This window comes from Podarcis pityusensis, assembly GCF_964106645.2.
Source record: "Podarcis pityusensis genome assembly, chromosome: 3".
NCBI classification, from domain to species: domain Eukaryota; kingdom Metazoa; phylum Chordata; class Lepidosauria; order Squamata; family Lacertidae; genus Podarcis; species Podarcis pityusensis.
The window spans coordinates 66,771,803-66,785,804 of NC_138026.1; the positions used below are offsets into that span (position 1 = coordinate 66,771,803).

At 40.9% G+C, this 14,002-nt stretch overlaps 1 long non-coding RNA gene across 6 annotated transcripts in view; it reads right to left on the minus strand.

Annotated features, from left to right (window-relative positions):
• LOC308473130 overlaps positions 1-14,002 on the minus strand; it is a 104,542-nt gene that overhangs the window by 82,605 nt on the left and 7,935 nt on the right. The window lies entirely within an intron of this gene.

Genomic DNA, 14,002 nt, shown 5'->3' on the forward strand with positions numbered 1-14,002 from the left:
TCCATTATAGTGAATAGGGAACAATTGTCAGGCACAGAGCTCTGTGGTTGCATTGGATAACAGAGATGTTGAACTCTGGATGGAAGGTAATGTGTACAACACAAATTGACCATCATTGATCTAAATACACAGCTGCTTTCTTGGTTCTCCTACTTAATAGCCACTTGTGTAAATTACTTAAGTAGATCTGAACTAATTTTTGTAATTTATCAACATCAGTTTTGATAAAGACCATGGAAATAATTGCTTTGGCTTCAGAAAGAAGCAAACAAAAACAAGACAAGCTACAAAGAAGCTGTGGGTGAGGGAGGGGAAATGTCAGTTTGCAACCAGAATTTGTGGTTTTAAATCTCTAGTTTTAATGCCAACATACCTGTGGCAGGTTTAGCTTGGGAGTCCAAGGGGGGAATGTGTTACTTTCTATTAAATCTGTTTAACTTTGCAGAGGTGGAGTGGTTAGTTGTTACTATTGTTAGATTGTTGAAAGCATTGTTTTATCATTATTATTGAAAGCACCTTAAATGATGTAATGTGTGTGTTTGTATGCATATTATATACACACATGCAGAGCTCACCTAACAGACAACTGAATGTAACTGTTGTATTAACCCAGTCAACCGACTAAAATACAAAAATCACCATATGTTGTTTTTATACTTTTCAGCTATCCTCTCATATGCAATCATTTGTGCCTAAGGCTTAGCGATTGTTAGAAATCACTATTTCATATCAATTTTTATATTTACATTAGCCAAGACAGCACTAATTTAGCCTTGTACCTGAACACGATGAGGAACTATCCTTTAATGAAGGAAGGACATTCAAGGCAGCTAATTACGTTTCTTACCAAAATACTACTAATGATGGATATGAAAGATACCAAATATGGCAAGGATTGGTTCTTCTTTTTAAACCGAACGGTTGATACTGCACTTAAATTTAAAGACCAAAACATAAAACGCCCTGGAGATATAGAAAATGTAATCTTGCTACATGCCAAATCATTGTAATATGTTGGATTAACTTGCCTTATCTAATGTCAATTAACAGGCTCACTGGAAATACCATATTTTTCGCCCCATAGGACGCACTTTTTCCCCTCCAAAAATGAAGGGGAAATGTGTGTGCGTCCTATGGGGCAAATGCAGGCTTTCGCTGAAGCCTGGAGAGCGAGAGGCATCGGTGCGCACCGACCCCTCTCGCTCTCCAGGCTTCAGGAAGCTATCCGCAAGCCTTGCAAGCCCGGTGGGAGTTCCCGCGGGCTCACAAGGCTTGCGGGCAGCAGCCTGCAGCCCCGGCGAGTGTCCGCAAGCCTTGCGCGCCCGGCAGGAGGTCCCGCCGAGCGCGCGAGGCTTGGGTCGGCAGCCTGCAGCCCGAAGCACGCGGAGCCCTCCGGAGGGTGCCCCGTGCTTCGGGCAGGTGTGCACAAGGCTTGGGGCGGCAGCCGCGGCGGGGGGGGATTTTTTTTATTCATTTCCCCCCCAAAAAACGAGGTGCGTCCTATGGGCCGGTGCGCCCTATAGGACGAAAAATACGGTACACAGGAGTGGAAAAGCCTTGAGTGGTGATATTTGTCTCTTCATTGTTTCCTTTTTAGGTAAGGGCAATTTTTATAGCCAAGTATGAAAGCCATTCTTGTATTTAATGGTATTGTGGACTCTTGCTCAGGCAAACCTCCTCCTGCAGATAATCAGCCTCACCCAGTCATCGTTTTCTGTGTGGCAGGGTTATGCTTTTCTGTATGCTCATGCCATCTGAAATGCCCCTACTACACACAGAAAACAATGAGAGACTTATTGTTCTGTCTCCTGCATGGAAAAAAATCAAATCTGTAAGGGATAGTGCTGCGTAACAGTAATTGTCTTTTTAAAAAATCCTTCCAGTAGCAACTTAGAGACCAACTAAGTTTGTTATTGGTATGAGCTTTCGTGTGCATGCATACTTCTTCAGAAGTGTGCATGCACACGAAAGCTCATACCAATAACAAATAACAAACTTAGTTGGTCTCTAAGGTGCTACTGGAAGGATTTTTTTATTTTGTTTCAACTGCGGCAGACCAGAACGGCTACCTACCTGTAACGAGTAATTATCTTATCTGTTTGGATGGCTTGCCACCAGAACAGGCACAATTTAGTGAACTTGAACTGTGAACAACCAATCTGATCTGCCAGACAGTCTAGCCACATCCTAACACAAAGGTTAATGCAAGAGTGAGTGCATAACAACATCACAGTATTGTGTTCAGTACTAATTATTGATGTGTCGCACAGGTAACTTGCAGCATACTCACATTTAACTTATATTCATCCAGCTTTATGAGATTGGCAAATTTAAAAAATTAAATTAAAATGGGGACAAAAATATGGGGGGGGGCATCTGGGGAAAAGAACTTTGGCAATCCCACCACTGCACCCAATGTGTTTTGAATATACATGATTTTGGCTGTAAGTGCTATCCTCAGAATGTTACCCTCACATAAGTTGAGAGTTGCCTGTATTAGTTACATTCCTGGCTATTGCTGGGGCAAGCCAACTGAGGGAGAGCAAGAATTACAGTGGAAACTCCTGGATGTTTGTGTATGTTGACTTTTGCCACTGCACAATTGATTAAGGAATTTTCATCTTAATGTAGTCTCAAAACACTTGGGGCAAAAATTGCCCTTTTTTTGTGTAATCTCTCACATTACTTACTATCCTGTTAGTCTCATGATAATATTCTGTGACAGAAAACAATGCAAGTGGCCGAATTTTTCCTTGATGGTTTTCCATTAGCCTATTGCCATTTAAAAAGTTGTCCTTCTGTACATAATTATCAACCTAAACTTGCCCATTGGAAAATTAGCTATGCCCTGATCCGGCTTTCATCGTGTCTTACAACTAAGTCCTAAGTGGGGAAGCAAATTCCCATCCACCTCAAAAAAACACATCTAGTTAGTTTTAAGGAGCCTAGATAAGCATCTTCATTAGCATTTGCTGTACACATGGAATCCTGCTTACACAGCTTTTATTTGCTGGATTGTGGTGCTAGTACTTGCCATACAATTTGGTATGGACTTGAGCCTTCATTTTACAGACATGTTCTCAGTGCTACTGCTTTTAAAATGCAAAGCTAAAAGCCAACTTTTAAGTACACAAATTTTTGAAGATGCAAATGCTCTGCAGGGTAAGTCAAATTAATTGTTTGCTCTACATTACACCAATTTCTGAAAGCTTTTTTTCTAATGTATCTTACTGTGGCTTTGTGAAGTGAGTCTTCAGAACTGAAGTGACTGCTGAGTCAAGACTTGATCTTAATGCAGTGTTTTAAGCTATCTGTCCTAGTACATAAAACATTGTTGGAGTGGAATTGTGACATAAATCTTGGGGTACCAAAAATTTTCTTTTACATGAAAAGCCTTCTCTTTATAGATGCATTCTCTAGTTTTAATTCAAATATGGATGTGTTACTGTCTGGAATATTGTTCTGTATGTGATCATTGCCTTTTGAAGGGCACTTCAACTTTGCACTGTTCTAAAGAGATTTTTGTAAAGAATCTACTTTTTTTGCATTCAAATGTGCCTAAACTTATATGCTGCCATGCTGCAAGCCTGTATTTTAGTAGGAATGTTGTCCTGCTGTGCACCTTTTTCTAAAAAAACAAACAAAAACAAAAAACAAGCAGTGTACTCAATCTTGAAGTGCCCATCTAAGAATGGCAGAAGGATGCTAGTCAGAGAATAAACTCAACAAGCCACTTTATGCCACCTTATTGTATATATTTTTAAAATGAAGCTTTTTGTGCACTACAATATCCTTTCATTGTAAAGCTTTCCCTTTATTATGAGGCTCATGGGCCATAATGTATTTGTTGAATTATTCTGCTCTTTTGCTGATGCATGTAATGGTATAATTGATGTCCCTGTTTTGTTAGAATATTGCTTTGTTAAATGAAAGAAAAGTTTAAAAAGGGTAAACTTCCTTTTTTTGCACTTTCAAAAAATGTTACAAGCAGCTTCAGAAAAAAAATCAGCAGGATATCTGATCTGTCAAGATTTTCTCAGCTTTGATGTCAAAATAAAACAATGAACCACAGCACATTCTAGTTTGTGTATTACTAAAATATATTACCTTGGGTACAGTTCTCAATAATGACTGGTTACATTTCCCTCTCATTTAGCTTTAGTAAAAAAAACAAAACACAATTCTTTGGTTTTGAAAATAAGTGAAGGTTAAAACTTCTGTACAATACAAAAGTAAACGCACAAACAACAAAAACTGAAAATTTTACATTAGTTTTAACCTTCACATGAGGATCTGAAAAACAGATTCATCCATTTAAAAACAAATCATGCAACCTTGGGCTTGTCCCCCCACCCTGCAAAATGATTTGATTCTACATAATAAAAATCCTCCTTCCACTTTTATGCTAAACTCCCAGAATACAACTGTTAAATAGATGAAATGGTACTGTGCAAGAATAATCAATTTCAAGTTTAAGGGACCTTGAAAAGAATTTTTTTTTTTACAAGAACCCTGATGTCCGTTAACCAGAGCTTACTTCAAAATACTAATCCCCGTGTATGTGTAGCAGCTGTATTCTGTGAACTAAAAATGAGGGAAACCAGCATATGCACGTACATATACAGTATACTGCAGATCAAAGATCTAATACAAAACACTATCTAGTCAGCAGAGCTTCCCAAATAAATGGTGAATGGCATCCAATAAATACTCCTACTTTACAGATAAGAAATGAGTACAAGGCCAGGCATGACAAATGATTTTTTTTTTTTTGCAAGTTTACTTATTATCATTAAGCTATTGCGTGCCATAAACTTTTGCCAATTTACTTGCAAATCTCTCACATAGCAATCAGAGTAGATCTTTATATTGTTCTCCACTCCCATTTTAAAGAAATCCTTGTGTGATAGTGAATTGGGACCCACTTGAACAATATTAGGTGTCTCATAAGGGCTGGATCATACAAGCGCTTGATTAACCAACATTTGATGAAATGCCGTTGAATGTATGAACTGACACTGTTGAACAACATTTGGTGTATTAAAAAACTTAAAAAGGAAAAGCCCTAAATGGGCAGAGGGACCTCAAACACCAGTGAGCATGCTTGGTGGCTACAGGAAGTGGGATGGGGAGTGGGGGTGTTTGAAAACACTCTGAAAACCTTGAGCAGGGAATGAAATTGTGTAACCTGTATCAGGACATAGCTGGGTGGCTGGGACCCTAAACAAGAGCACTCCACAATGCAGCATATTGTTGTAGAAAGCACATCAAAGTGCAAGTAGATAAACAGGTATCGCTCCGGAAGGAAGGTAAATGGCATTTCTGTGCGCGGCTCTGGTTCGCCAGAAGCAGTTTAGTCCTGCTGGCCACATGACCCAGAAGCTGTACGCCGGCTCCCTCGGCCAGTAAAGCAAGATGAGTGCTGCAACCCCAGAGTTGTCCGTGACTGCACCTAATGGTCAGGGGTCCCTTTTACCTTTACACTTGATGAACCTGCAAGGACCCAAGGTAAATTATTCCCAAGTCAATGAATGGGTATGGGGTGAAGACTGGTTCATAGGTTGGTTTTTAAAAGTTCAAGAATCATTATCCATAGCAGTTGCCTGCTATACTATGAGTGATAATTACTGTTTTCATCAAGAGAGGTTTCTTCCTCTCTGGGGAAAAAGGACGTGATGGAGATTCTGCTAAATTGTTGGTATATGTTATCATAGTGCTGCTGTAACATCACTACAAATTGAATAATATATTGCACCAGTATCGGTGGTGGTCCAAGACAGATTGGGGAGCCCTGGGCAAGAGAGTCATGAGGCGCCCCTTAAAGGTATGAAAGCAAGTCAGGCATAAAATATCACTTAGTTATATATATGAAGCTGCAATGCAATATGGAATTATGTATCATAATACATTCATTGTGGTCACTTTTTATTACAGCAGGAGTAGAGAATATTACTGGTACTTTATATGTTGTAACAAAACTACACTGAAAACAATTAAAGCAACAATAAGCAAGCCATTATTTCCATATGTGATGCTCTTAAATACCATAAACAGAAAGAGCAAACACACACACAAGCATACTGTGTGATATCCACATAGGCAGGTCATGTGGTGAACTGGTGATATCCAGTACACTGATAAAGAACAGTATTATGATTTAAGGTTTAATTCTCTAGTGCCCTATTAAATGAAATTAACGTTTCCAAACCTTCTGGGATGATAAGTCCTAAATGAAAACACTGTAATCCAAGCCTCACCCAATTTTATGTTCAACTGAAATAAGTGTTGAATCTTACTAGTTATTCTTGCAACACAGATGAGCACAGATTGATTGGCTTATTTTTCTGCAGAGGGGCAGGGAGCAATTTCAACATTTTGAGTTCTAGCGAGTATCAACAACCACCTCTTTAACTCAACCAACAACTCTGTTGAATCCACGTCTCCCTCAAAGTGCAAAGATACACTTTTCAAGGTCATTGTCTCCCATTTTAGTCAAAGATTTAGCATCAAATATGAATCCATTATTTGTCCTTAAACTGCACCATTTTGTTTGATCTGTGATCTACATGAACAAGATGGCTGCTGCCTCCTTGTGATGTCCTGGTCAACTGGGTATGAGCGTGAGGACATCTCTCAGCCAAGGAACTACTACTGATGTGGATGGCTTTGGGCTAAGGGAGAAAAGGTCATCTGCCTGTGCTTTTGTAGGGAAACACTTGCATGCTTGCCATGCTGCTGAACTCAACACAAGGTAGCCTGAGACTGACTGACTGACTATAAAGGAGGCAGGCAGGCTTTTGTACTTGATTAGAGTGTGGGGCCGCAGGTGGTTGTCCCAGCCAACACTTGCAGTAAGCTGTTGCTGCACCTTGTCTTAGCTGCCAACTTCTCCCTTTTCTTGCGAGGAATCCTATTTGGAATAAGGGAATTTCCCTTAAAAAAAGGGAAATGTTGACAGCTATGCACCTTGTATTCCACAAAGATACAGGGGAAAGACTTCCTCAGTGCCTGCGTGTGAAGATCTGAAGGAAGAGCCTAACCAGATTCAGCTGCTACATCCCACAATACATTAAAAACTCTCTTATAACACTCTTAACAGTCTTGGCTTCCCCTAAAGTATCCTGGGAACTGCAGCTTGTCTTGGATACAAAAATGGATTGACAGTTCAATGAGGCCAATCTGGTTGACAGCCCAGCTGTGCCCCTATATGGACAGGAATAGCCTAACTTCTGCTGTCTATGCTCTGGTAACCTCTAGATTAGATTACCTAGCTGGTGCAGAATTTAACGCCCAGGTTGCAAAACGATTTGAGCATGTAACGCCAGTCCTGGCCCGACTGCCCTGACTGCCAGGTCCACCTGGCACCTTGGTTACATATCTTCAGCCACCAAGCAGAAACATTCCTCTTCTCCCAGGCCTTTTGCTAATTAAACAATTTATGGCCTTTTAAACTGTGTGTTTGAGAGAGGGGGGTTTTTTTTGTTTGTTACTATGGTATGTATTTTTGCGTTTTTATGTTGCAAACTGCCCTGTGAGCCTTGGGTGAAGGGTGGTATAGAAATTTAAGAACTAAATATACAAATAACAAATAAATGAAAAAGAGCCTAAACCTTTTACAGTCACACTCCAGGATAAGATAAACAGGACTAAAGAACGTAGAAGGTGGAAATAAAGTAAACTGAAGAGGTTTTTCCATAGCAACAGATAATCCATAAACATACTGTGGCTGCCTCAATAGTTTTTAATAATAATATTGCCAATACAAAAATTTATCTTTATAATATGTGCTGGTTCCATCACATCATCCTCTGAAAGTCTTCTTTGGAGATTTCTGTTTGACTTCAGTGCCTCATGCCTTTCCACTCATTTACAAGTTCACTACTTTCAAAATTAACTTCCTGACCAGCGTCATAAAGGTTTCTACCTTTCTGGAAGTGTAGAGACAGCTTGCTGAAAGTGTAAAATTACTTGCTAACTACAGCCCACTCACATTGCTTTTTCTATGGGCCTTTAGACCCCCATCGACTCCACTTTAGAGCGGTGTCTTGCTGACATGTCAACAGATGATTGTTCAGCTGTCAGAGATTGGGGGCTTGAGAAATTTGCAGGCAGTCCATATATTACATTAGTTCAAGACAGGTACTGTATATATCTTCTGGCACTGAACACCCACTCTTCACTAAAGCTCTCCTTCATTCTATTCCAAAGTCTCCATCAGGAGGCAACTTAATTTACACTTTCTCCATTCCCTTTGCCAGATTTTGTGGCCTTCATGAAATTTCTTTTTGCAAAGCTGAATTCAAGCACCACTGAAAATGCAGCACATCTCAGCTTCTGTCTTAGTCAATGTTCTTTTCTCTTTTCAACACGTAAAGTCATACAAGTTGGTGGCCACTACTACTACACCTTGGGCGGCAAACCACACAGGTCATCTACGTGCTGTGTTTAGAAGTATTTCTACCTATTAAACGATTCAAAAGAGCCTATTTATATAAACTATTTTAGCAGCAGTCTGTTAAGCCACCTTCAAAGTCTGATGGGTTAAGCAAGTAATTTGACAAATGGAATGGGTCTTTGTCCAAGAAAGAATGTGCACAATTAATGATTTTCCCCAGAACAATAACCCTTGCTTATTAACTGCAGCAATAATGTAGTCTTACACTTATCGTGAGCATCTGGTTTTCTCTATTTTGTAGTTCTTTAAAAATATACTTGAAAGACTCTGTCTCTGTGTGTGTGTGTGTGTGCACGCGCGTGCAGAGACAAAGGTTGACCGCAGTTTAGTGTAGAATTCATTTACACAGACACAACTACTACAGTTCATTAAACACTCTACAAAACACCTGGAGAGTTGGACTCACAGCAAAGGCAGCATTCACTCAGATACACTGCCCCCCCCCCATACACTATACAGACTTTTACATAGGTGTGGCCAGCACAACAGGGCTGTAGAACCAGCCTCCTGGAAGCAGCGTTGTTGCTGATGACTGGGGCAGGGTGGCAGCAATTATGGAGATGTGTGGCTATCTTGGTGGGAGGGCCAGATTGGTTATATTGGTGGGTTGGCACCACCCTGACTTTGCCACCACCCTGGCCCACACTTCCCAGGATGTGGAAGCTGTTACGCTGGCAACTGACACCTATGAGTTATTATTGCGGTTGTTATGGTTATATGTACTTCTTATTACTATGTATTACCTGTCCTTCACCCCAGGGTTCCAGGGCAGGTTACAACATTAAAGGACAATATTGAAAACAGTTCTAAACAATTTACAATCGCAAAAATAAGGTGGGTCCTAAAGAGGTGCGTCTTCAACGTTCATTGGAAGCTGCATAATGAAGATGCCAGTTGCACCTCTGTGGGGAGGGAGCCCTCAAAACTTAAATACTTCTACAGAGAATGCCTTTTGACAGGCCACCACCACTTCCAAGGGTCAAGGTGCTACCAAGGCGCTACTAAGAGAGTCCCCTGCCAATCTTAGTACCCACACTTGTTTTCTCCTGCTCTGGAGGGTAGGACTCGGACCAATGGCCTCAAGCAACAAGAAAAGGGATTCCGACCAAACATCAGAAAAAACTTTCTGACTGTAAGAGTTGTTTTACAGTGGAATGGTTTCCCTCAGGAGGTTGTGGACTCTCCTTCCTTGGAGGCTTGTAAGCAGAAGTTGGGTGACCATCTGTCATGGATGCTCTAGCTGAGATTCCTTCATTGCAGGGGGTTGGACTAGATGACCCTTCGGGTCTCTCCCAACTCTACAATTCTATTATTCAAAGAGGATCCATAGGAACAAAGCCAGTCTTTCAGATATCTGGGGCCTAAATTGTTTGTGACTTTTAACGCTAACATGAGCACCTTGAAATAGCAACCAAATAATTATATTTCCAGGACCTACCCTACTTTCTATGAGGGCCACTCCATTTCTTTTACGGGATTCTTTCCCACAGTAGTAGATATGATGGTCATCCAAACTGAATTCGACAGAGGACGAGATGGTTGGACAGTGTTCTCGAAGCTACCAGCATGAGTTTGACCAAACTGCAGGAGGCAGTGGAAGACAGGAATGCCTGGTGTGCTCTGGTCCATGGGGTCACAAAGAGTCGGACACGACTAAACAACAACACCCTACTTTCTTGACTGCAGTTAGTTTTAAACTGATTTTGATGTTGCATTTTTAAATTGCTGTAACCCGCACTGGGACCTTAAAGGTGAAGGGTGGGTACAAAAAAAAGAAAATCAAATAAGCACTAGGGCACTATTCAACTAAGTTTTACTTAAAGTAGACCCATTAAGAACATAAGAACAGCCCTGCTGCAACAGACAGACTAGTTGTGCACCTAGTCCAGTATCCTGTTCTCATGATAGCCAACTAGATGCTCACGGGAAGGGCTTAACGTAGACCTGTTCATGCATTTCACTGGGTAAAACTTAGTGGACTAGGTAAAGGTAAAGGGACCCCTGAGCATTAGGTCCAGTTGTGGCCAACTCTGGGGTTGCGGCGCTCATCTTGCTTTATTGGCCGAGGGAGCCGGCCTACAGCTTCCGGGTCATGTGGCTAGCATGACTAAGCTGCTTCTGGTGAACCAGAGCAGTGCACGGAAACACCGTTTACCTTCCTGCCAGAGCGGTACCTATTTATCTACTTGCACTTTGACGTGCTTTCGAACTGCTAGGTGGGCAGGACAGAGCAGGGACCGAGCAATGGGAGCTCACCCCGTCGCGGGGATTCGAACCACCAACCTTCTGATCGGCAAGTCCTAGGCTCTGTGGTTTAACCCACAGCACCACCTGCGTCCTTCTACTACCCCTAATAAATATTATATATAATAAATAATAAATATTATAATGCCACAAAAATGTAATCGATTTTGACACAAGATTTGATTTTTTTCAGATCAACATAACACAAAAACCTGACCTGATGAAGAGAAACGGATGCCATTTCCTGATTCAGCTGTGCAAAAATACCCTAAATCAGTTGTAGAAATCTAGACAACATTCAAAAAGTAAAAAATTGTTGCCCAGTGATAATTTGTGCCACTACCAAGAAGCTGATTTTGTAGCACACCCCATGGAACTGTCCCAGTAAGCAGCAGTGATGCTCTTGCCAGGAGACCAGCTTCACAATGCAACCTAGCCAGCTGTTTCTGCTTCAACACCACAGAAAGCTGCTGGGGTATCCTGCTTTACTAATGGCAGTCTTCTAATTGAAATAGTTGTCCAACTGGAGGTCTGCCCACTTGAAGTCCAGCTTAAAGATAAAGAATCATAAGGAGAGAACAGGGATCTTTGAAGGTGCTGACCAACAGTCTGCACCTGGACAGCAGACGGAGAATGAGCACAGGTCACTTGGCTGCACTCTTCCGAATGCAGTGCTAAGTGGGCTATGCATGTGATAAAAAAGGTCAATCCATGCAATGGAACCTCCCCCGATCTCTTCTGTGTGCCCCCAAACCCGTTCCTGGGTTTCCTTCAGTCCTGTGGAGGTGCAGGGTGTTGAGGTTGGGAGGGGTGAGGTCTCATTGTGTGAGCAGACCTCATTTTGTGCATGCAACAACTTAGTTGGATCCCACCCTAAGTCTATTTAAATTATAGTAATTATATTTAAATACATATCTATACATATAAATTATCTTAAGCAAATTAAAATGTGTGAGTGACCCCTTGAAGTTGCAAATGTATGGGCATTGCTTCATTGTCTATTTTATTTTACTTATGATTAGAGACATATTTCGAAGACAGGAGTGCCTGGCGTGCTCTGGTCCGTGGGGTCACAAAGAGTCGGACACGACCAAACGACTAAGCAACAAAGAGACATATTTCAGTGCTTTGTGTTGCTTACTCTTCTTTCCTGGCATTCTTACTGACTCACCAAACAAAATGACAATACATGCTCTCCATCTCCTCTCTAGATATTTTATCTACCTGTAAATCTCCAATGCCTTTAAGATGAGTCTCATGGTCAACAGTATGTGCTCTTTTCTTTTCAAAACAAGCACATTGTTAAGAAATGGGTTTGGTTTCCTATATTCTAGGCCACTTCTAACAGAAAAAAAATCATTGTTGTGAGTGCTACCCAAATGTGAATTGATCAGCATTTTATGCCTCACAAGCTGTTGCTGTATGTGAGCCTGTCTACATGGCAACTGCAAACACTACCAGTTTGGCCCCATAGCAAGCAGCCAGATGGATGTCTGGAAAAAGGCTAGCACATTAACCCACAGAGTGGGATAGCAGTAAAGGGACACTGCTTGTCCTATACAGTAGATGCCTCCTACCTATCTCTCGCTCCCCTGCACTTCAGGGAGCTAACAGGCTGCGGCCTTCTTGCATACAACACCAGCTGGGCTTCATGCATGCATCCAGTTCTACAAGTAAGCACCATTCAGATGAGTTCTAGGACACACCAGCATTAGTTTAACAACGCAGTTTCCTACCACGTTAAATCCCACCCATCTTTTGTGCTGCACTTCTCTGACCCCAAAGTAGAGTTGTGACTCATCACTCATCCCATCTGGTATCTATCACATTCTTCATTGGTGTTCATAAGCGAAACATAGTGGTGTTTACATCTCTTTGCTTCAAATAAAATAACATATTAAAACAACACAGAACACTCTTAATCATTCTCTTTAACATTTATTTCTACTCTGAAGAACAGTCATTTCATATAATTCAGATTTTATCTGCTATTTTTAAGTCATGACGGAGCTTTTCCTCTAACCATGTGGTTATTTATTTATTTATTGGATCTCTCTGAAACAAGTTTATACAGAAATGCTTCTTAGCAATTCAAGCAGATTGTATTCACTGGGTTATTTTCATTTTTAAGATTAAGGTTAAGGGACCCCTGACCATTAGGTCCAGTTGTGGCCAACTCTGGGGTTACGGCGCTCATCTCGCTTTATTGGCCGAGGGAGCCGGCGTACAGCTTCCGGGTCATGTGGCCAGCATGACTAAGCCACTTCTGGTGAACCAGAGCAGCACACGGAAATGCCGTTTACCTTCCCGCTGGAGCGGTACCTATTTATCTACTTGCACTTTGACCTGCTTTCGAACTGCTAGGTTGGCAGGAGCAGAGACCAAACAACGGGAGCTCACCCCGTTGCAGGGATTCGAACCGCCAACCTTCTGATCGGCAAGTCCTAGGCTCTGTGGTAAAATTAATATAATGTAAGTATGAGAAGAGGACATTTTTTTAAAGTACTTAAAAATATTATTATTGCAGTCTTTAATTTTTTCAGACCCAGAACCTACTAACAGCCAGTGATTTTTTTCTGGAGAGACGAAGGGGGACACATACACCTAAACATTTTGTGAATCTAAGTTTAGCCTCACTGAGGGGCAGTATTTCAATATGAGTAGGAAAATGAGAGTACCCCTAAACATTTTTTTAGGAAAAAAGCACTGCTTACAGCAGACTACAAAATAACTACAACTTTTATTTTCTTTAAACATATTTTTAAATCTTTGCCTTGGACTGAAAAGATGAGAGCAATAGCAAGAAATCTGTACTTCTAATTGTTGCATAGAAATGATAATTTATTTGGGGGCATTTCCTGCTATTCAATGAGAATCTCAGAGGGGCTAGATAGCTTCATTTCCCCTCAAACGCACAATGTACATGACATACTGAATGCAAACAAACCATGAAAAAGAATCTCTGAATTGAAAGTGGAGACACTATTTGTACTTTTTGTTTGTTTTGTTTATTTATTACACAAGAAAATCTTTAATAAAAACTAATTTTTAAAAATAAATAAACTACTGAAACCTTTCGTTGTTGTTGTTGCTGCTGCTGCTGCTTTTGCAGCTGGTCATCCCCACTGTTATGAAACACTCATGTTTCATAACATTAGGAAAGAGTTAAGAAAACGTTTAAAAATGTAAGGGTCATATTACGCTTAGTTTAGGACTTTAATAATGTGTTATTGAAATGTGACAGCAGAGGGCGTTGCAAAGGTACTAGCTATCTTAAATGGGGTAGACTTTGTGGAAACGTAA